The 25,342-nt window shown below is 34.1% G+C and overlaps 1 long non-coding RNA gene across 11 annotated transcripts in view; it reads right to left on the minus strand.

The window, feature by feature from the left end:
* Positions 1–3,660: 3,660 nt before the first annotated feature.
* Positions 3,661–25,342, minus strand: part of LOC125682117 (uncharacterized) — a 44,505-nt gene continuing 22,823 nt past the window's right edge. For 5 of the 11 annotated variants that reach the window (XR_008801587.1, XR_008801588.1, XR_008801584.1 and 2 more), the window contains 10 exons: positions 25,046–25,149; positions 24,406–24,691; positions 23,800–23,933; positions 23,095–23,158; positions 15,581–15,625; positions 14,673–14,744; positions 14,134–14,185; positions 9,921–11,786; positions 4,179–4,283; positions 3,661–3,941 (listed from right to left, as the gene is read on the minus strand). This is a non-coding gene — a long non-coding RNA (uncharacterized LOC125682117). Of the gene's footprint in view, positions 3,942–4,178; positions 4,284–9,920; positions 11,787–14,133; positions 14,186–14,672; positions 14,745–15,580; positions 15,626–21,901; positions 22,573–23,094; positions 23,159–23,799; positions 23,934–24,405; positions 24,692–25,045; positions 25,150–25,342 lie in introns of those variants that run through there. The other 6 variants (XR_008801579.1, XR_008801577.1, XR_008801580.1 and 3 more) reach the window with 5 other exon arrangements.

Genomic DNA, 25,342 nt, shown 5'->3' on the forward strand with positions numbered 1-25,342 from the left:
TTATCTCAATATAAACAACAATTATCTCAATATAAACAACAATTATCGACGGGAATTAAAATAACCAATCAATCATTTAGCGTAAAAAGATACTATGAAATTATCAAATGAAAATCAATGAAATTAAATCTAAACAGAGAAAAATGACATGCATATACAGGTACTGATTAAAACCCGGTCTCGGTCCCGGTCTTCGGTCTCGGTCCTGTGACTAAAACCCGGTCTTCGGTCCCGGTCCCAGATTTTTTTATTCGATAAAAACAGAATATTTGAGCCCGATTTCTCGTGAGTTTAGATATGACATCCCTTGCCTGCATTCTGATAGTTGATTGATCATATTATATTCTTCTTACGTAAAATGATATGTGAAAACTCCGGGACCGGTGGGACCGACAAATAAAAACAATGCTAAAAGCTGGTCCCGGTCTCGACATTTTTTTCTCAATAGCTACTTTAATCTAGCTTTTCATAAAAAAAAAATTAAGGATGTGATACTCAATGCATAACATGTATATACACATGTTTCTGATTTATTGTGTGTGTCACTGTGTGTGTGTGTGTGTGTTTTATCCCAGTTTTCCTTTTTATGTCAAAATTGAACTCAACTACGTGACATTTTTTCCCAAACGAACACATTACATTACATTTTCATAAAAAGATAAGGATGTAAAAGAGAAATAAAATATATGTACTTACATTTGTATCCTGTAGTATTTGTTTGTAATTTACTACACGTTGCATATAGTTTGTTTTTTTTTTAAATTAATTCATATTTTTCATTCAGGTCAAACACCCGACCACACGGTTGATACAATTTTCAAATTCAATGTTGGTGTATTCCGAACCCGGTCGCTGTACATACGGCTGACTGCTCTCTTTCTCTCTCTCTCTCTCTCTCTCTCTCTCTCTCTCTCTCTCTCTCTCTCTCTCTCTCTCTCTCATTTTCGAGGGTATTGTGGGAATCGCCTAAAGTTGTTAAATTATGACGTCATATTAGTTGTTTTAAACAGTGAAGAAAAGCCGCTATGTAAATCAGATTAATACAAAGTAGCGTGCACGTGCAAAATATGAGAGACCAGAATGCACGATGTATGAAGTACTTTAGAAAATTATGTTCATTAGTGAAATGAAAAAAAAAATATTGTCCTTAAATTTTATGATGATTTTTGAAACATGAATAATTATTGTTGATAGCGATACAAATTAATGTGCACTCTCGTCCACATGCACCCCCCCCCCCTCCTTTCCAGAAAGATTCTGAATATCAATACATGCTAAGAATAACGCTTTTGAAAAGCAAATGTTCAATTTCATTTTTGTGTCCCCGTAATCGGAGATTCGGGGCGCATATATATCTTTGACCCGTCCGTCTGCAAAAACTTGAACCTTCGCCATAAATTTTGAAAGAATGTTGATATGGCTTTCACATTTCACATGTGTATTCCTTGTGACAAGATCTTTCATTGCAAGCCATTCCCTAACCTTGGTCTACTTTTGAAAACCCGCCCCATAATTTTTGGTGACCCTGGGTGATATATGTCAGTTTATGCCAAATTTATGCATTTTGAAAATATAAGATTATTTGAAAATAGGAAATAAACAGATTTTGTGCAGCATAATTAATATGTTTGTACATTTACGTATATAACTATTCACAATAAATACAGTTATCACATTATATTAAAGTAAAACATACTATATATAGATTATTTGAAGTTTATCTAATGTCAGAGGGGATCTTCTTGGGCTATTCTGTATAAGTATACAGACTGTGACATTTTTGGTGAGCAGATGTACACATTATACTATAAATATATTAGGTGCAACTTTTTTAAAGCATTGTATCTAAAAGAACAAAAACTGGGGGTGGGGGGGTGAAATTGAATATCAAATAAGAAAGGAAGAAATATTTTTATAGGTATTATTCATTGGTTATAAACAAATATATGTAAAATGTATCCACATATAAAGAAATCGGGTTCGGAAGACAAACCATGAATCTTTGAAAACTGATTTTGACCTGAATAGAAGAAATAAAAATAAATGAACAAATAAACTAACTGTAAATTACAAACAAATACATATATATTATTTCTCTTCTATATCCTTATCTTCTAGTGAAAAGGTTGTGCAATGCCTTCATTTGGGAGAAAATCTCACGGAGTTCGGTTCTTACATCATAAATATAAAGAAATAATATGGAATAATATGCCAGAATTTTAAAAATATTACACAACATTGGAAACTTTTAAATCCGTTTATCTTAAACAAAATTTCATTCAGAAAATTAAAACCATATAGATTTGTTTTGTTTTTTTATTATTATTTTCAGTTTTATGTAGATAGGGTACATGTATGTATACAACATACCTTCATATACTACTTTGTATTGTATCGGTAGAAGTCTGTATATATATGTTTTCAGGACCACAATGTAAACTAGTTTTTAAACTAATTGTGCTATCCTGTTTCAATAAAGACATTATTATTTTTATTATTGTTATTATTACTTCTCGAGCATTGGGGTGGACCTAACACGAATGCATGTTTATCATTTCAGTGATTTTTTAGGCCCATTTTGGGTCTGAATTTCGGTCCTTTCCCTTCCTAAATATTGTCAATTTTTTTTCCCAATTTAGCTTGCATTTTTCTCAATAATAAAAGTATGAAAGAAACACGCATTTGAAAAAAAAATTAAACGTTCTATGTGAATTATATACATAAAACTTAACAAAGAGTTATGGGAATGATACGGAAGCCGATAGGTGCTAGGGTATGGAATTAATATTTATTTAACTGGCGGCCGCCACTTTATTTAACTGGCGGCCGCCACCTACTTTATATGTCAAAACCCTGGTTTGTAAAATTAACCATTTTTGTACATCCTTTTCTGCTATTCCTAAGCATGCATTTACATTATACAATATCAACATACATCCATATACTAAGTTTGGCCCTACCCTGGGGTCAGAACCCTTACCCTGGGGATCATGAAATTTACAATCTTGGTAGAGGCCTTCCTCCTCTATATCACTATGCATTTGGTTTTTCTTAAACATGTGCGGTTGTTGAGAAGATTTTTTTGAAAATTAGTCAATTTGAAAAGAATTGGAATGATGGTTATCAAGAAGTTTAAAATTTCTATTGTTCACAAATTTAATAACTGACCATTTTGGCCCCACGGTAATACCAAACCCCTACCCATTGGATCTTCAAATTTACAATTTTGGTAAAGGAATACCTGCTCTTTCTAAATATCCATTTAGTTTCAATGTATTATCAACAGCACTAAAGAAGATGTTATTTTTAAGTGTTTTACAGATAAACACAATATAGTAAGTTTGGCCCTGCCCTGGGGTCAAAACCACTACCCTGGGGATCATGAAATTTACAATTTTGGTTGAGGCCTCCTTGCTCGACATCACTATGCATTTAGTTTTCCATAAATATACACGGTTGTAGAAAACAACATTTTTGAAAATTGGTCAAGTTTTGGCAGTTTTTGCCCCGCCCCTAAGGCCCCAGGGATGCAGGAATCCTGAAATTTACAGTTTATGTCCCCCAGATGCTTCATACCAAATTAAAAAAAGAATAGCTTTTCATTTCAAATTAAGATCTCAGAGCTTAATACACATCTGAAACACTACATGTAAGACAGTCTCATTGTCTACTGAATTTATATAATATCTGTTATATTATACATTTATTTAGCATTAGCAATAAATCACAGAGAACTAAGACTTGATACACAATATTTTCATGTATATACATGAAGGAATGTATGATGAACTCAGAATTTTAAGTGAGTGACAATCTTCTTCAAATTGTTTTCCTTTCATTGAATAATTTTGTTCGTATTTTGAGGTACTGTTCTTTCACCGAAAGATGGCATATGGATGCCAGAATATGGGCTTCCATAAAATCTCTTATTTCTTTCTTGCCTGTAAATGGAAAAGAAGAAAAATTAAAACCAATGTTTATTGCAAGCATCATTCTAGATTTCATGATAAATGTCTGATAATAAATGTGTGAAAATATACATCAAAGTTTTTTTATTATCATTTATGCTGTTAATCTTTTCAATGTGTACTGATAAGCATAATCATCATATAAACAAATTAAGAGAGCATCATTTTTTTACTGGCTTAGGTTAAAAACAAATACTAAAAAGAACTCACTTAGAAGGTATACTTTATTTTGTAATTGTCTGGCAGCACATTTAGTCTGCACATATTTTTGAAATTAATTGGTCAAACATGCAGTGTCTTCTTTAGACCATTTCACTGTGAAAAAAAAACAACTTATTTTTCACAGTTTTAACCCATAGTGTGATACATGTAATTATATTATAGTGGTGTTATTTGGACGTACTTTGCCGAAATAGTAGTCAGGTTTTGACACAAGGTGCATGAGCCGGAGTTAGGTGCACTCTGTATCAAACCCTGACTACTATTTTGGCATGGTACATTCAAATAATACCACCATTATAATTATTAAGCTGACTGTTGTACATCGACACTTTAAGTTAAATTCTCAATCCCAAATGTGTTTGCAGACATTAATCTAAATGAAAATTTTCTTGATCATTTCTTACTAGAAGAAATTTAATGATGACTCCAATGTACCATTTGATGTTATGTTGAAAATTTGGGTATTGCTCAGTTTAAACAATTGTTAGAGAATTTTTCTTCAGATCATTGTCAATGATATCAGTCTTGGAATTCCCCCTCCAAACTTTTGACAATATTGTATGAAAACTACATTTATATACTTCACAAGATGTGTTTGTGAAACACAAATGCCTCCGATAATGGCAAATTCCAAAGATGGCCAAGCTAGGTCACAAGGACAAATATCTTGGTACCAGTAGAAAGATCTTGTCACAAGAAATGTTCATGTGCAATATGAAAGCTCTAATATTTACCATTTAGAAGTTATGACCAATGTCAGGTTTTTTTAAAAGTAGGTCAAATGTCAAGGTCAAAAGGATTAGTACCAATGGAAAGGTCTTGTCACACAGAATACTCATGTGAAATACCAAAGTTCTATCACTTACTGTTCAAAAGTTACCGGGTATTAGCAAGGTAAAGTTTTCCAAAAGTATGTCAAACTCCAAGGTCAAGGTCACAGGGTAAAAAATATTGGTACCCACGGAAAGGTCTTGTCATAAGGAATACTCAAGTGAAATATCAAAGCTCTAGCACTTACTGTTCAAAAGTTATTAACAAGGTTAAAGTTTCAGACAGAATTACAGAATGCCAGACAGGATAAAAACAATATGCCCCTCGATCTTCGATCTCAGGGGCATAGAAATATATTCCTTAAAGCTGACATGAATTAATAAATATAGTATAATTCTATATGTCCGCCATATTTCTCTGCTAATCCGCCATATTAGTTGGAATTTCTATTGTTATATGTATCAGGGTTCGCATGGTATATAAGGGGACGAGCTTTGCTACGCTTCACTTCACATCAGTGTCTTCGATTTACCTGTGCGGGTAGCTTCGACAGGTAACACGTACATCTCCGATACTAATTTATAGGACATCAAGAAGAAATGAAATCACGTTTTGGAACACCACGCAGTGCTCAAAATTATAATAAACATATCGTACAGTAGTAAATCATTCTAAATATATATATTTGGATAAATATATATAGAATGCCTTTTCTTTACATGAACGTGCGTACATTTGCAGTAAATATGTCAAAACTATACAAAAATGTGGAGAAATATTTCATCTTTTATCTATTGATAAAATGGAATAAGCAAAGAGTATACAATCTATACCATTCACAATTACTTCAAGTAAAAGGCAAATACATAAATACTACTGTACTTATAAAAATGGCATGTATGCTCGCCATGAAAACGCATCGAATGCGGACGACTGTTTACATGGGCCTACTCGTAATATCTGTAAAGGACCGCAGATGTACGTGTACACTTGTCGAAAATACTCTAAGTAGTAGTAAAACTCCCTTTATTTGCATAATCCATGAAACAAAACGATAAACTCCATTTGCATTCCAACAGTAAACAACATTGTCCATTGTACAGACTGCGACACACTTAGCCCGTGCCGATCAGCTATCTTCAATCAGGGGAAGTATCAGAGTATAATATTTACCCTGTATTGTGCATGAATCCTTATACCATATGATTTACTGGTCAGAGTATTGCAGATTTATAAATCAGGAAACCATTTAGGTACATAAATTTGCATATACAACACTGTACGAGTGTATGGAGAGAGAGAGAGAGAGAGAGAGAGAGAGAGAGAGAGAGAGAGAGAGAGAGAGAGAGAGCCGATAATCTTGTAAAAATATTGTCATTTAGTCTTTAAAAACCTCTAAAATGTGCCGGTAAAGAAAGGATTAAGATAAATGATATCGTTAATTCAATAAAAGAACAGTACTAGTAACTCAATACTGCTCTCATTAATCGATAATACAGATTTATTTGATTCATTTAAAGCACGCAATAATTAAAAATTAAACATATTTTTAAATAATGTTATTTTCAATTACTTCATTTTATGCTAATTTGGCGCTCAATAGATCTTATATATATCTATGCCATTTTGCGTTATTACATTCTGCGTCGAACTCGACGCAAATTGTACTAATGCAAAATGTAATAATCGAGTTTATCATAATGCGTCGTTATCAAACATCAAGGGGAGAGGACAAGAGTGTCTGTCACCCACCTTTAATAACAATATCCATTTTTTGTTAGTTTGTAATGCAAATAAAAGATACATTGAGTGACAACCCCTCCCAACTTACCCCAGCTTGAAAGTTCTGATATAATAGTAGAACACACACACCACCACCAATTAAGAAAATGAAGATATGAGGAACTCATAGTAGAGGACTCTAACCACCCCATCCGACCCCCAACGATTGAAGAAAATGAAGTGTAGGGGGAAATTATTGAGGTAGTCAAACTAAAAGACTATTTAACCCTTCACCCCCACATTAGGACTTTGAACATCGGACAAAACATCTTGGTTTGTTTGAGTGTTTTGTTTTATTTTATTGCTGTTTTCGTTCATCTTTTTTAATTATTATTTTGAATGGCAAGAAATTTTGAAGAATTCAATTTTCCATTTTTCCCCTGTTGTACCCCCCCCCCCCCCCCCCCCCCCCCCATGAAAAATGACGATACATGCCTGGTTATTACATGTACATTTTGCTTTGCAACACATGCATGTATACTAATTGTATGGTGCATGTAGAATTGCACCCTTTACCAAGTTTTCCTTCATTTACACAGTGTAAGGAATGGTAAACCAAAATCACAAAACAAAATGCATAAAGACCAAGATATTTTCAAGCGTAGGAACTTCATTCATGAATACATAAATACATGTATTCAGAAAAATCGCATGCATGCATTGCAGGACTATAGCATCTGTGTGTTTTAACGTTTCTGTAACATGCCATAATGATTGCTTTGAGGCTTGATTGTAATTTATTCATAAATATTTTCATTTCGTAGATCTGGTGCAATGGCCATACCGCTGTACGTAGAAATTTCAAATTCAAATGTATTCGATAAGATGTTAGTATGCATAAATCAGTAAAACTCGTGTTGAGGTTTTATTTGATATGATACAATGTCAATATACTGGAATGCATTAGTAGGATATGCAGAAGGCAAGAATATAAATATTTTCTTTTTTCATTATCAGTATCAATATCTATATGATCACGAAAAAACATTATATTATTTATATCCGGATTCATTTATACCGATTTAGATATCAATAAAAACAAAGCTGCATAGTTTGGGAGAGGGGTTTCTAACGAGTCTGATGAAATTAAAAGAAGGAACCCAACATTTGCATTCAAACTAGATGTACTTCAAAATGAATTCATTTCTGCTCTGACTGAAAGCATGATTCTAAATTCGTGAACGAATCTTGCATACAAAATAATTAATAGGGGAACACATAAATTCGAGCTCCTTTGGAATTTAATGAAATGTAGATATGCACCTTTCTTTCAACACGAATTGATATGTTGTTTCAGGCACGAAAACAGGGGGTTGGGGTGGACAGGAAGGCTGGTCTGCTTTCCCCACTTTTTTTGACAACTTACTTTTTTCCCGTTATTCTAACATACAAAGTCAGTATTTTCTACATGCACAGTTCAAACTAATTTTTTTTTAAAAATTTGTAATGAATTCAATTATAAGCATCAACTCCTGTAAGTTTCCAATATATTGTCAATCACAAATTTTTGAATACATGTAGCTGGAAATTTTTAATGCTTGTAATCTTACATTTATATAAGTGATCAATTTCCTTTCCTTCTCTGAAATGATATATTTTAAATCAAAGTAGGACGGTTGCTCTCTTTCTCTCTCTCTCTCTCTCTCTCTCTCTCTCTCTCTCTCTCTCTCTCTCAATGAATATGGACATACAGAGACCGTAAATAATTATGTGGTTCCAAAAGAGACAACAAAACTATTTTCGTTTATAAATTTCCTTTCATATGTGTCTTTGTGTAATGAACTGTTCATTATGGATTGCAAATGTAATACACGCATTTGCACACAGATGTATATTTTCGATCATTATTCCCTTATTTGTATATCCAAGTTTGTATATGATCATCGAGAAATTTTGAATTGTGCACGCAATATATCCAACCAGATATTAGATTCCCGATTTCTATAAACTGCAAAACCTCGACCAGACAAGCATTCAATACAGGAAAATTTTTCGACTCTGACATCTCCCCTGATTGAAGACACCCTGTTTGGCACGGGTGAAGTGTGTCGCAGTCTGTATAATGGAATGACAACGTGTTGTAAAGTTCTAACGAGATACAAATGGAGTTTATCATTTTGTTTCGTGGATTTATCAGAATAAAGAGAATCTAATATTTTCGGTAAGTGCACATCTCCGATATCTGTTGAATAGACGCCCATATTTGATACTTTTTTTGGCGATTATACCTTGTGCATTGCATATTATGCATATGGCATGCACCTTTATTTTGCAAGAATTGATAAAAATAATATATTTTATGGTCGTTGCCTATTCCATTCTATCAGTATGTAATTGGCAAATGAGTTATCCGCATTTATTTTATTAGAAAATGCAAATACTTGCATGCACTTGCAAGAATGCAAGAAAAGCTTCTTTTTTTTCTTTTTTTTTTTTTGCATTTTTGTCTAACTTATCTAAACTTCCAGAATGTTGCATTAGTATACAATCAATATTTTGTAATTTTGAGCAAAGCATAATGTTTTAAAATGTTATTTTATTTGTTTCTCATTCCCTATATATTACTATCGGAGATGTGCACTGGTCAAGTCCACCTAGAAAAATCACTCAGGTGTGACAATCACATTTGGGGTATATACGGGTAGAGTAAATTATGCTACCTGAGAGAAATATGGCGGATAAGATGAGAAAGGTGTACGTATTTATTAATTCATGTCAGCTTTAATGTAAAGGTGTTTGTGGCATAATGTTGGACTGCTGTTTTCGGGAATGGAAATTTGATCCCTAACATGTTCAGCAAAGTTTCAGACAGAATGACAGACAGGACCAAAAATACATGCCCCTAATCTTTGATCTCGGGACTCGGGGGGGGGGGGGGGGGGGGCATAAAAAATACAATAGAAAAATCCTTTAAAACAAAAATACAGTCAAGCTTAGTTATCTCAAACTCAATAGAAAAACTTTGAGATATCCAAGGTTTTGATATATCGATAGTAAAATACAGAGAAAAGTTTTAAAGTGACAGGGACTATATTTAACATAGATATGGTATTCAAGATATCATTGCTTGAGATACCTAGGTTCATTTGTAACTGTTTTGGTACTAATTTTTTGGCTAATGAAATAACCTTAATCATTGCATGATAATACTTTAATGTAAATTTCCATTTGACTTACCGCTGTATCTGTTATCTTTCAAACTCTGTAATGCAAATGATAATCTTTAATTCTTTATGCATAAAAAATATCAGAATTTCCTATAAATGGTGTGAGTTTCCTTACATTAGAAATATCAATAAGAATCATAATGAAAAAATACTTTTTTCGCAAATGAAAAATAGACCACTCAGTATAATCCCCCCAAGAAAAGGAAGCAGATCCTGTTAACCTGACCAACAGTGACACGCTGCCACAAAATTCCTGTAATATATACATTTGTACATTCAATATATATGGCTGTAGTACTTAAAAGGCAAATGTAAGAATTATATGAATAAATTCGTAAAGCAGACATCCCAACCAAATCCACAGCCAAATACGTGCAAATATTTAATTATAAAATACATATTTCATTGAGAAAAAATCACTTGATGAAAAATTTACTTGATCTATCTCTCATTGCATACCAACTGCCAAATTTTAGGGTTTGCTCGGGGCATGAACCCAAAATCTTCCGATCATGAAGCAGCCACTCTACACACTGTGCTACCATATCCTAATCTACCCATGAAACTTTTTTTAACATCTTTTTGAAAAGCACGAGTTTCAATTTCTCTGATATTTTGGTTTCAACAACTTTTATTCAATAGTATGAATTTTAACTGATATAATTTGAGTCAAATAAAAGCTACACAATTTTTTTTTTATGGTTACACATGATGAAAAATGCAGTTTCCGCAAGGCTGAAACACTGCGGAAACTTAGGTATACATAAGGTTTCTGCCAAGTTTCCGCTTGGAAACTTCAAGTTTCAGCAAGATTCCGCACTCCGGAAACTTAGGGTGTCCACGAATCCATATGGTTTCCGCAACGGAAACTTCCTGAAACCTCAAGTTTCCGCAGCCATAAACCATTGACATACATATGGTTTATCATCAGTTTCCGCAGGCGTAAACCATCAACATGCATATATGGTTTATCATAAGTTTACGCATACATAAACTATATTGGTTTATATATGGTTTACGTCAAGTTTCCGCATGCATAAGCTACTGATATGCAAATGGTTTCTGCATACATGCATTTGATATCAAGTTTCCAACGTGATGCTCAAAGACCTTCTACTGTACAGAGAATACAAGCCACAATTTGACAGTTTTATTCATTCTTAAATATTATTATATTCACACAAATGAACTTGATGCAATAATACTGATACAGTAGTACTAAAGCAGAACAAATCTGTATAAATATATCAAGGTAACTCCATACTTGCAATATTCTCTGATAAAATGATCAATAATGCATTTATTTCAATTTATTAAAGTTAAAATTAATAAATTATCAAATGAAATATATAGGTCATCACACTTTTTAAGATGCTAGACATACTTAAACAGTATCAATTATAAACATCCGAAAAATTGCAATTTTCCTTCAACAGCATTATTAAAATTTCATAAAAACTGGTTATAACGGTATAATATTATTAATTGTGACCTTGAGCCTTTAGAAATGAGGAAATTAAATATAACTATTAACAATAATAGCATCATTTATAAGTAGAGGAAATGGCCCACTCTTGAATGCTCCTAGGTGGTGGGGTCATAGTCATTTCCGTTCTACTTCTAATGGCCTTGGCTTTTTGTCTCTTTGATTGAAGTTGCAAAGATTCAGCATACTCTCTGTCCAGGTCGCACTTAACATTACGCAGCAGGGATGACTCCCATATAAATGGTAAGACCTTCCTCTGGGTGGCTTCCTCATCATCCGTTACTTCTGGAGACGTTGCCTCCTTAGTCAGCACCTTTTAAATCTTTTTTTTTTGTCCTTGGTCGAGAAATGGGAATCTCTCTCCAGCTGGGTCTTTCGACTCTTTAGTTTCTGTAAAAAGATGTGCAATGAATTATAATGATACTGATGGTGAACTTATACTAGCAATATTCGTATATAGGATACTTCTGCATAGAAATCAAAGAAATGTCATTCTAGCACTCAGTATCTTGTTTAACACATCATGTGTACTAACACTTCTTATTATACAGTAAATTTCATATTATATCTGACTGTCCTTCACACAAACCTAATTTCTATGAAAATAAATTGTTATATAATTCTCAATTGGGATCTTTACAGATGTTCCCCAAACATCAATGAGTACAGAATCCAAAAATGTATCTGCAACATAAATTTCAAAACTATTAATTCAAATCCAAACAAGAGATGTTTGTAAAACATATATGCCCCCATGGTGCAAAATTGAAAAGGGTTATACACATGCATCATCTAATTTTATAGTAGTATCACCAATTCAAAATATTGAGAAGACAATATCTTCCTATGTCAGGAGTGGATTGACCATGTGACCTAAAAATCAATATGGGTCATCTACTCCTTATGTTTTGCCAGTGTACCAAGTTTAGTGTCAATCAATCAAATAATTCTTAAAGTATAGGAGACAATATATTACTATGTCCAGTTTAACCCTTGACCTTTGACCTTGTGACCTCAAAATCATTAGGGGTCATCTTCTCCTTATGCTGTACCAATGTACCAAGTTTGATGTCTGTCAAGCAAAGAGTTCTCAAGATATTGAGTGGTCAGTATCTTCCTATGTCCAGTTTGACCTTTGACCATGTGGCCTCAAAATCACTAAGGGTCATCTACATTTTAGGATATACCGGTGTACTAAGTTTGATGTCTGTCAAACAAAGGATTCTCAAGATATTGAGCAGACAGTATATTCCTGTGTCCAGTTTGACACTTGATCTTTGACCATGCTACATCAAAATCAATGGAGGTCACCTACTCCTTACAATGTACTTGAGCACCAAGTTTGATGTACAACGGACTGAGATAAAATTCAAACTAGATTTGTAACTTGTTATGGCAAAGCAATGTACTAAATATCAAATGTATATCTGTAAGAACAGAGAAAAAAGTGCTTAAAACTGATCTGACAGACAGACGGACGGAGTGCAAACCTAAAGTCCCCTTCCATTTTGTCGTTAGGGGACTAAACACAACCTCTAAGAGATCATATCATAGTGCTTTGTAAAAGAGAGGTGACTTTGACTTAAAAATGATCAATTTGTTTGAAAAATGCAAACATTAGAAAATATATGTATGGCCTTGACCTTTGATCCTAAATTCAAGGTCGAAAGAGTAAGGACCAGAATTAAGAAAACCTAAACTGTCTTAGTATCAAAGATATTCAAGTCAAAACATAAAATTAAAGGGATGGTAACTGGAGTTGACAAGAGTTCAAGGTCACAAAACATCTACTGTATTTAAGAAGAGCTAGCACTCAAACAAAAAAACTGCAGACATTCAAGGGGAATAACCAGGTTTAAGGGTCTTCAGATCCCTTCGATTGATCTCTCACTGGATTTTTTTTAAAGAGAATCCATGAGTAAATGTTTTGTGTCTCTGTATCTTTCGATTTAGTAACTAAGAATAGCAATAACAATTTTTTTTTAAAGCAAGTCAGTGTTTAGCAAATGTTTGATGTTCCTAGAATTTAAAGTTAGAGAAAAGTAATAAAAACAAGGATCAGAGTCAAAATTCAAGTATGTAGGTTGATATCTGATTATTTCTCAAAAAGCATTTATTATGAACTAACAAGAGGCCCATGGGCCACATCGCTCACCTGAGTCACCTTGGCCCATATTTGAAGACTTTCCATATATATTTGCATGTAAAACCTTAGTCCCTATTATGGCCCCAACTACCCCTGGTGGCCACGATTTTTGCAAACTTGAATCTACACTACGTCAGAAAGCCTTCATGTAAATGTCAACTTCTTTGGCCCAATGGTTCTTGAGAAGAAGATTTTTAAAGATTTTTCCTATATTTGTATGTAAAACTTTGACCCTCCCCCACTTGTGGCCCCATCTTACCCCCGGGGGCCATGATTTGAACAAACTTGAATCTGCACTATGTCAGAAAGTTTTCTTGTAAATATCAGCTTTTCTGACTCAGTGGTTATTGAGAAGAAGATTTTAACTATATATTTGTATGTAAAACTTTGATCCCCTATTGTGGCCCCATCCAACCCCTGGGGCCCATGATTTGAACAATTACTGTCACAATATTTGATCCCAGGCTGTACAATACCCGTGTGGAGCATCTATTAGTGTATGGAGTGTCACAAGATATATATTGGTGAAACTAAAACTACATCTAGTTTCCCCAATACATTTAAGTTATCCTTTGTACAGAGTTTACTTACATTTTTCTTTTTTGAAACTGGATATGTCTGTGCAGCATCTCCTTGGTGTCTACTAAGAAAATTACTGAAATTAGCCAAACTATGGCTGGGCAAGTACACATTCAAAAATGTATGTTTATTCATTTACAATCCCAAAAAAATTCCAGTTTCTTTCTTTTTTCTTTTGGTAAAGACGGGTATAAAAGAGTGTCTGGTCTAGTTGAAGAGAATCAACCTTTTAAACATTAATTGATACTGCCTTAACATAATTATGTATAATATACTTATGCCTGTTATTATATTAAAACTGCAACTGTGTTTTCAATTGTACTGTTCAATCAGACTTAGTTTTAATTTGATTCTACATTCAAGTATAGCATACATATGTACATGTACATGCTGTTAAAATCTGTGAACTAGCTGTTCTGAAGATGTCAAAGATACTAAAAATAGAAATTTCAAGGTTGAATGACACTAAATGACTGAGTTATATGACGAACAGCATATAGTAAATATATACTCTCAAGATTATTCTGATGGTCAAATAAAAAAAAACCTACCAATCTCAGAAAAAACAAAATCATTAGTCGAGTCCGAAATGCAATCAGTTATACCACCCAGTCTGGTAGCATCTGCAAAAAAAAAAATGTTGACGGCATAAAAAGGAAAACTAAAACCATGTATTCATGAATTTTTGTATATTATTGTAGCAGTCAGCCAGGTTCGATCGCCAGTGGCTAGATAGCTTAGTTGGTAGAGCACCTGACTAGAGATTCAGGGATCCCAGGTTCGAATCGCGGTCTGGTCCGTTGCATTTTCTCCCTTCCTGTTACATTAATATCATTGGAGATGAATAAGTAACTGGGTTAATTGGAGATGAATATGTCACAGGGACAATGCGATAAAACTCAAAACTCCCTGGGTGACTTCCTTCTACTTAGGTCAACATCATTTGTATAAGATATGAACAAGTTGCAAAGCAAGCAAACTATTATAACATCACATCTAAAGGTTTGATGGTCGATTGTCAGACAAAGTGATATAACCTCAACTTCTTCCTATGACCTATATGGGTTATGACATCACAGAATTATTCTTTTTGCAGACAGACAGGCAGACTTACAAATGGGTGAAAGAACAGACAGATAATGCAGTTACTGCAGTAATTTGGCATTTCATAGAAGGCCATAATTAAAACTATAAATATTTTAAAGTATTATAATGTTCAGGGATAATATGTCTGCTCTTTATCTCCTATAGCAACCAGTACTTTGATACAGTCATTAAGGAGACTGTCAATAAATGGGCATAAGGTAAACCACAAAAAAGGTGAATACTAAAGTGTATATTGGGTATTTCTATCAATCTAAGGAGTATAATACCCCTAAAAGGCCACACTGAGAAGAAAATAATTTAACAATTCCCAATTAAAATCAATTTGCATTTAAACTATTAAGCAAGTGCTTACCTTTCCCCAGTTCCTTCTCTATGGCCTTGTCAGAATCTACATGAACTACCTGAAAGACAAAACACAATGCTATGAAACTCAGATAGCTGAATCGAAGTCCCAGTCATACATGTATGTCCCCTGGTCAAAAGTAATCTTTGAGAGAAATATGAACACCCGATCGTTTACTATTAGAATATTATAGACCTATCATGAATTTTGAAATTTTCTGCTAGTGACCTTAAAATTGTTCTTATGATATGGGTCAAGGTCATGATACACCCTTAGGTCCTAAAAAATCTTAAAACAATGTATGAGCTTCCAATGATTCTCAACTTAAAGTTATTGATCAATAAATAATTTTGTTAATACTTTTCTGCTATTGAACTTGAACTTGCCGGAATGACGTTGAGCAAGATTATAACACACCCACAGCTCATCTTTATACTAAGTATGAGCTTACAGTGGTTCTCCATCACAAAGTTTACATTGTTTCAAATTATTAAACAGTATTATCTCTAGTTCTCACATTTTTAAGTTGTCAATGTCAGATAATAGGCTGACTACAACATGTCTTGCAATATTAAGACTGATTTGTACAAATCAAAAGAAAGCAACAACAAAAAACAAAAATAAAAACCAAGTGAATTTGTACATTTCATCCTGTAAGTATTGTTAAGGTGGCTCACTACATCTTGAAATAGTTTCTCAAATCAGTATGAATTGATTTAATCACAAAAGATATGATGATGTATAATAAGTATATATGCCAGAACAGCAGAAAATATGCAAATTTGGATAAAATCATGATTTTCAAACAAATTATTTCAACACATACGAACAAAAGACTCTAGCAGATTTGAACTCGAGATCTGCAGTTCACCAGCCCAATGCTTTAACCACTGAGCTATGATAATAGACAAACGAATTGATCGATACAAATAAATTTACAAAACATTTAAACCGCCATCTTGTGAGTAGTGTAATAAATAGTATAAGCTTTAGTGTAGAGAGCTACCTTAAGTCAGGAGCTGAATTGGGATTTTTAGTGTCAAAATTAGGAAAAAATCAACATTTTAGTGCATTGGGAATGGTACCATTTATTGGTACATGTACTAATAAGTTACATGAAAAAACAATCAAATATCACATATTTAACAAGAGGCCCATGGACCACATCGCTCACCTGAATCATCTTGTCCCATTTTTGAAGATTTTCCCTCCATACTTTGATCTTATTGTGGCCCAAACTTACCCCGGGGAACATTATTTTTACAAACTTGAATCTGCACTATGTCAGAAAGCTTTCATATAAATGTCAACATTCACAGTGCAGTGGTTCTTGAGAAGAAGATTTTTAATGATTTTCCCTATATACTTTGATCCCCTATTGTGGCCTCATCGTACCCCTGGGGCCATAGTTTTAACAAACTTGAACCTGCACAATGTCAGAAAGCTTTCACATGAATTTCTACTTTCCTGGCAAAGTGGTGCTTAGGGAAAAAAAATTTCCATGTATACTTGCACATAAAACTTTGATCCCCTATTTGTGGCCCAATCCTACCCCCAGGGCCATGATTTTAACAAACTTGAATCTGCACTATGTCAGGAAGCTTTTATGTAAATTCCTACTTTCCTGGCCCAGTGGTTCTTGAGAAGATCTTGAAAGATTTTCCCTATATATTTGCATATAAAACTTTGATCCCCTATTGTGGCCCCATCCTACCCCCGGGGCCATGATGTCAACAAATTTGAATCTGCACAATGTCAGGAAGCTTTCATGTAAATTTCTATTTTCCTAGCCCAGTGGTTCTAGAGAAGAAGATTTTAACAGATTTTCTCTATATATTTGTATGTAAAACTTTGATCCCTCATTGTGGCCCATCCTAGCCCCAGGGGCCATGATGTCAACAAACTTGAATCTGCACAATGCCAGCTTCCAAGGGGGGGGGGGGAGAGAGAGAGCATGAGAGAGCATGGGCATCATTTAAACAAACTCAAATCTACACTAGTACTTATTGTAACGGAGACCGTTACAGATGTTCCCCAAACATTCCCCCATTTAGTAAGTGGTAACATTTATATCAGTACAAGTTGTTTTGACCATTGCAAACTGTGTAGCATGTGAATATATAACTATCTTATAACGTTCAGTCCATTCCATACTAGTTCAAATCAGTTATAAAGATCTGAGAGTTTTGTGCACGTACGTGCTTGCACGTGCATATAAATAATTCGACCATCTCGATACATTACAAGTCTTACCATATGAGTACAACAGAAGTTTCACAACTGTTCAATGAAAAACGAGAAATTAACGGCAACTCAAAACTACAAAGACCGAAATCAATGCACGTGCATACACGTGCGCGTGAGTACGACACAGCAATTTTGTTGATGCTAATCAATAGACATTTGAACAATATACTTACTATATGAATTTGGTATCGATTGCTTCACTCATAAGAAAGTTATTGGGATTTCAAAATCGTCCAATCAGAATTAAGCGCACGTGCATGCGCATGCAGGGAAGTGATTTTGAGACTATTAATAAATTGAGAGGCCTAAAACATACCTGCAACCTAATTTTCAAACCTATTCATTGCAATCTCAAAATGTTATAGACCAATACTTAAATTTAGACGTAAAAAATTACATTGCACGCGCATTCACGCGCACGCGATTTTGATAATGGAAAATTTGTTGACACCATTTCATAGACATTCATATCATAGATCCTCAGGGTAAATTTGAATTCATTTCAGTTTTTAATTCAATAGTTATGACCATTTTAGTACCCAACAAATGAAAGAAAAGCTATGCACGTGCATACACGCGCACGTGAGTATGACTCAGCATCAATGTTGATGTCATTCAATAGACATTTGATAGATATACTTACAGGATACATTTCATATTGTTTCCATCATTTATAAGAACGTTATGGCGATTTGAAAATCGTCCAATCAGAATTTAGCACACGTGCATGCACGTGTCGGATGGTAATTATGACTGTACACTTTTGTTAAGAATATCAAGATACATATACAATACAAGTTTGAAAAGATTTTGACGAAAAACAAAAAAGTAATGGTCATTGAAAGAACTGAACCTTCAAAAGACAATGCACGTGCGTGCGCATGCGCGTTTGCAATTTTTATTACATTGTTCTGTAGATGTTTAGCATGTCTACCTATCCTGTAAATATAATTAAATTTCCTTAATTTGCGTCAATGCTATAAACGGTTTTGTATTATCCAATCAAATTGAAGCACACGTGCATGCGCATGCAGAATTGAAATTTTGACGATGCCAAACAGTTAAGGGTCCCAAGTTATACCTACGATATAAATAGGAAACAATTTCATTGAAAAATAAAAAAGTTAGACTGATTCCAAAGTTTGTAAACAAAAAATCCAATGCACGTGCATGCATGCATTTTCAGACAAAATGACATTCGTTCCGCACATCTACATATGCTATACTATCATCCTAAAAAGGTTTCATATTGATCCCTTGAGTAGTTTCTGAGAACACTCGTGGACAAAAAAGTCCCAAGAAGAAAGAAAGAATAATAATAATAACTAGACACGATCTCGTTGTGAGCAACGAGTAGGTCTTCCGTCCGATTTGTTGATGCACTCGGAGTTAAAAAAAAAAAAAGACAAATGAGTCCCAATTTAGTTTCCGACTTTAAGACACTTTAGATATAATCAATTTTTCATATCATAAGCTTCTGAAGCAAAGTTGCGGTGAAATTCGTTTGAAATTCGACTCTCCAGGCGAGCCATAAGGCCCGCAGGCCTATTTCTTGATGTCATTTGTTAGCCCTCTATAGACTCAACAACTTTAGTTCTATATGTCTTTACAAAATATTTACCTGTAAAAAGTTATTGAGATCGACCGATATCGACAAAAAATCGACTCTACAGGCGAGCCATTAGGACCATAGGCCTATTTTTTGATATCAATCGATAGATCTCGATAAACTGAACAACTGTTGTTCAATATGTCCTTACAAAATATTTACCAGTTACAAGTTTTTGAAATCGACTGATATCGACAAAAATCGACTCTACAGGCGAGCCATGAGGCCCACAGACCCATTTTTTGATATTGATCGATAGGTTATGACACATTGAACAACTTTTGTTCAATAATGCTTTTCAAAAAATATGTCGTTTTAAAGATATGAGGTGTCAAATATTTACGATTTTGGCCCTTAAAATCTCTAATTACGTAACATATGACCTACTTTTTGATTTGATAAGATCAAGCTCGTTGAGATGAACATTTCCGCTTCTACAACTTATTATAAAATATTAATAGTTTCTGAGATATTCTCAAAAACATTTGGACCCTTCTGAACCCCTAATTTAAAGGGCCAGCCCGTTTTGCTTGATATCGTAAGAAAGGGCTTGTCATTTTAAACATTTTTTGCTCAACAAGTATTTAGAAATTCTTTACCGTTTTCGAGTTATCTCTACAAGAAATATTTAGGGGCCAAACTGTAGCTCCCTAACGGGGCCACATAGGGAAAAAACGAAATGTACATATTGTTTAGATTATCATTCTGAACAACTTTTGTTCAATAATGCTTTTCAAAATATTTGTCGTTTTCAAGATATGAGGCGTCAATTATTTATGATTTTGGCCCTTAAAATCCCTTATTACGTAACATATGACCTACTTTTTGATTTGATAAGAACAAGCTCGTTTAGATGAACATTTCCGCTTCAATGACTTATTACAAAATATTAATAGTTTCTGAGATATTCTCATAAACCTTTGGACCCTTCTGGGACCCTAATTTAAAGGGTCAGCCCCTTTGCTTGATATCGTAAGAAAGGTCATGACATTTCAAACATTTGTTGTTCAACAAGTATTTAGAAATTCTTTACCGTTCTCGAGTTATTTCTAGAAGTAATTTTTAGGGGCCAAACTGTAGCTCCCTAACGGGGCCACATAGGGTAAAAACGAAATATGCATTTTGTTCAGATCATCATTCTGAACAACTTTTGTTCTTTATTGCTTTTCAAAATATTTGTCGTTTTCGAGATACAAGGGGTAAAAAATTTATGGTTTTGGCCCTTAAAATCCCTTATTACGTAACATATGACCAAAATTTTTATATGAATAGATTTGGATTGTTGAGATGAACATTTTTTGTTCTTTGACTTATACCAAAATATTAACGATTTTTGAGATATTTGATCTAGACTTTGAGCCCTTCTAGATCCCTAATTTAAGGGGCTAGCCCCTAAATCTTGATATTTTCGAAAAGATCTCGTAAATGTGCACAACTTTTGTTCTACATGTCTTAACAAAATATTTGCAAGAAAAAAGATATTGGAGATCAAAGGTCAAAAATCGCCGAAATCGGCGAAAAATTTTGGCATCCATTTTTTCAGGTCCAGACGAGCTGTTAGGCAAATCGCCTCCGGTAAAATCGAATCCCCCACAAATCTTCTAAAATGTTTACTCTATCTTGTGTAGAAATTTCAAGACTCTAGCTTCAAAACTAACGGAGGAGATGTGTGGACAACAAGGCCCTTCAAAAAGTCACTAAAAGAGAGATAACTCCTGACCGAAAGTGACGTCAAGCACGAAATTTTGCAAGCAAAGTCTCGTCACCAAAAGACATCTGTCCTGAAAATTTCGTGAAAATCGATTGAGAAATGGCTGAGAAAAACGCGTGTACTACCAAGGAAAATAATAATAATAATAATGAAGAAGAAGAACGCGAACAATAATAGTAAGGTCTTCCGCAGGAGACGGAAGACCTTAATAATAATGAAGAAGAAGAACGCGAACAATAATAGTAAGGTCTTCCGCAGGAGACGGAAGACCTTAACTAGAGCAAAGCTCGTTGCAAAGCAACGAGTGGGTCTTCCTTCATAGCTGTGTGATTGATTTTATGTTGTTTTTGTCTCCTTTGCTGTTGCCAGTTGTTTTGTCTTTTCTAGAAGCAAGTTCATTAGCTAATTGATCCAATTAATTTTCAAATATATAGATATATAGATTCACAATTTCTCCCCTTGAAAAAGAGCATATCCCTGCAGATGAAATGAAAAATAAGAATGCCCTCCTATTAAAAAACTTGTTCATGTGCTCCTGGAGAGAAAGTTGAAAATAACAACTTGTCTGTTAAATGTATTATATACATTAACTGAACAGACTTTGATCACAAACCCATTTGAGCTTCAGGCTCAGATGAGCTAAAAATCACTTGATTTTTCTTATTAAAGTCACAAATTAAAATACTTTGCTTCAATACAAAATAATCACAATGTAATAATCTTTCTGTGAGCTTTAAAAATTTCAGATAAATATAACAGGAAATGAAGCATTCTCTATGTTTATTTTTTGATCTGTTGGAAATCAAAACTGTACATAATTAAAAAAAAAAAACAACAGGATTCAGCTGTAAAAGCTTTGCTGTAGTTTAAATGTGATTCAACATCACATTGAAATAACACATGAAAGATGTACATTATAGTAGTACATGTTCTATACACTGAGTCAACAAACAAGCAACCATGTATACACAATTGTATACATTAAAACAGCTCTAATACTGTAAACGTATTACATTTGGTTGTGTATTCTTTTTAGCGCCTTTGGCGGAAAGCAACTTCCGCTCATTCAAATACAACGCTAAATGTCTTACACTCTACACATAAATAAAAAAACAAAAAGGAATTCGCTAAATCAAATTCACGCTAACTTGTTCAAAAATCAATTTCCGCCAAATATCGTACACGCTGAATATAATACATTTACAGTAAATATATGCATACATTTTTTCACTTGTTACATGTTCTAGTTGTATAGGCCTAGTATGTAAATTATATTAAATAGAGGGTTTTTGTCCATCTGTGTCTCTTAATTTCTGTATTCTGCTGATATTTTTAAGCATCACCAATTTTCTATTCATATGCTCTTTTGGCAAATCATCGTTATGCTGGGAATCAATCTACACAATCACTTAACCTGGAGACATACTGTCGCACCTAAAACAAATATGAAAATTCTTGATTTTAATAGATAAATAAATTATAAACCATGTGTTCAGAGCCATTCACTATTTTTTTTAATGTAAAAGTACATGTATTTCACTTAGATATTTAGTACAAGCTGTTAAAAACAGTAATGAAATTCAAGTAATGCTTTGGGGTATATGTAGAATTTTTTCATCATTTCAAAAAATGAATGCACATAACTAGCACAGTATAATATTTACTTTTAACATGTTTAAAGAACTGACTAATTATGAATCCTGACAACAATTTTGTTAAACTAATCAAAATGGATTTTGCTTTCCGACACGACTGTCAAGGGAAAGTTTGTTTAACATGTTTAAGGAAATAATTTCACTATATGTTACTATATAGCTTTAATTAAATTAATTAACTAGACTCTCAGTAGATAATTAATGAAAGAGAAAATAAAAATTAATTCTTGGGCAAAAATTTGAGATCAGAAAAAAGACGCCTTATGCGGCATTTAAGAGAGAAAATTGATAGTAAACACACCTACCTCATAATACACGTGGGTTTCACATGTTGACAAACATCCAGGAAGTTGCATCATGCGCACCTGAAAAAAGAATTCCCTTTAATTCAGTGGGACAATTCCAATAAAGTTATAGTATTCCTAGTAAATGAGCCGAAAATTAATACTGTAGGCCTAAAATAGAATGCCGAAAAAAGAAAAAAAGAACAGAAATTCTCTCTATATATAGAACTACAATTGACGAAGTTCATTTTGATTGGCTATTTCCTTGCGTAAGACCTTTAAGATGACTAAAAGTTAATGAAATTAAATGAAATTTGCAGAAAAATGTCTATTAGTTATTTATCTCTCATATACTAGTGCATCAAAATCTATTTTTGACCCTAAGGGATGAAAAATAGGAGATAACTCTTCCAAACAGATTGCAGAATTTTAGGCTAAATTTCTGGTCAAATTGATCTCCAGTATATCATTTTCAAAACACAAAAAATCTAATGAGTGAATTATTTAGGAAAAAATTTGGAATGATATGCAAGCTGAGATGTTGGAGTTTGTGTCCATCTGCATAAAAGTTTTTTCAACTCTAATTAACAAGCCCTAATTAACTAAGAAACAGGAAGTTTACTGATTTATAAGGAAGTAATTAGCAAAAAATTGTCAATCTTAATTCTAAACAAAGTCAGGGACTGGAAAAAATGGTGCCAAGAAAGACTTCAATGACGTACCATGGAGCTTTGATAACAGTGATCACTGATAAATGGCTGGTGATTAAGATAAGTGGTTCTTTAGCAGTAGAGAGTGATGAGGCTTTTCCATCAGTCATCAAAGAATGGAGTTTCTCTTAGAAGACCAGGCAGCTCTAAAATAAATAAACAAGATAAAAATTTACAATACATAAACATGCACACCACAACACAATAGCATATTCTTAGAAAAGGTCTGCAAGTGTACAGTTAAATAATAATAATGCCAAAGAAGGGACCAAAGTGGTTGCATCAACATCAATTCAAAAAAGGAAGTATTCCTCACAACAATGGCCAGCATAGTACAGGGACCACCAGCCCAGTCCAATCTCTAGTACCCATAAGAAGGCTAAGTAAAGAAGAGTTTCAGGATGTTGTATGGCCACAGAAGAATGGAATGTTTGCAGTTACCGATGCTGAGAGCCAAAGCAGTGAAATGAAGATTTTGCGACCCGGACCAAGTGAAGTCCAGCCTGTAGACTCCAACATGGACGCTGTTGTCAGATGACCCAAACTCAAAACCATACAAAGTACTTCACCAAGAGAAGACTGCTAAATTGTGGAATAATGCATTTAAAGAACACTCACAGAAGTTTCCAGACTGTAATGGTTCACTGGACTGGAACCAGCATGGGGAGGAAAAACGAGGCCTGGCATGGATCCTTTCCATCCGATGTAAGAAGTGCCACTATACAAGTCACCGTGAAAAGCTGTATGAAGAGGTGGGGAGATCCAGAAGGGGACGCAGAGCTGCACAGCTAAATGTGGCTATGGCTGTCGGTCACATGGGTACCAGCCTTACTACAGAGGGTATGCGTGGTATGCTTCTTGGCGCAAATATTGAACCAGCATCAGCTACCAACATGCAGCACACCTGCAACAAAGTGGGAAAAATTATCACAGATGTGAATAAAACCAGCATGAAGAAAATAAGGCAGACAGGGTGATGACCATCCACTAGACATTTCCCATTATACCAGTGATGGGGATAGTGCCGCTGCATCCGGGGCATCTGAAAAACAAGAACATGTCATCGAAAACCTTAAAGACTTGCGTCATTTCTTTGACTCTCAAAGAAAACAGACAGCAAAGGCGCTGTTCAGCAGTCACATGTTTCCCGGAAGATCCAAAACCATAAAAGAATACATGCAGAGATTTGCCTTAGATCTGAAGCTTCGAAGTAGGACAGAGTACGATAATTGCTACAAACACTACTCCGGAGACTTACCTTTGATGAAGCGGGCTATGTCTACTGCTGTCCGTTCTATCATAAGCTGCTACCAAGGACAGTGCGGGAAATCCTGTCAACTTCATTCCTTTTCCTGTCGCGGACTGAAAAGAAAGAAGTGAAAATCTTCAGTGTTGCCTAGTGACTTTGAATTAAACATGACAGAAGAAGACAAATGTTTGTTAAAAGACTGTATAAATTTGACTTTAGGACCAAATAATCCTGATAAAATTAAATATCATACTTCTACACAAAAATCTGAATCTGTGATTAGGGCATATTAAAAATCAAATCCAA

Source organism: Ostrea edulis, chromosome 3 (assembly GCF_947568905.1).
Source record: "Ostrea edulis chromosome 3, xbOstEdul1.1, whole genome shotgun sequence".
NCBI lineage: Eukaryota > Metazoa > Mollusca > Bivalvia > Ostreida > Ostreidae > Ostrea > Ostrea edulis.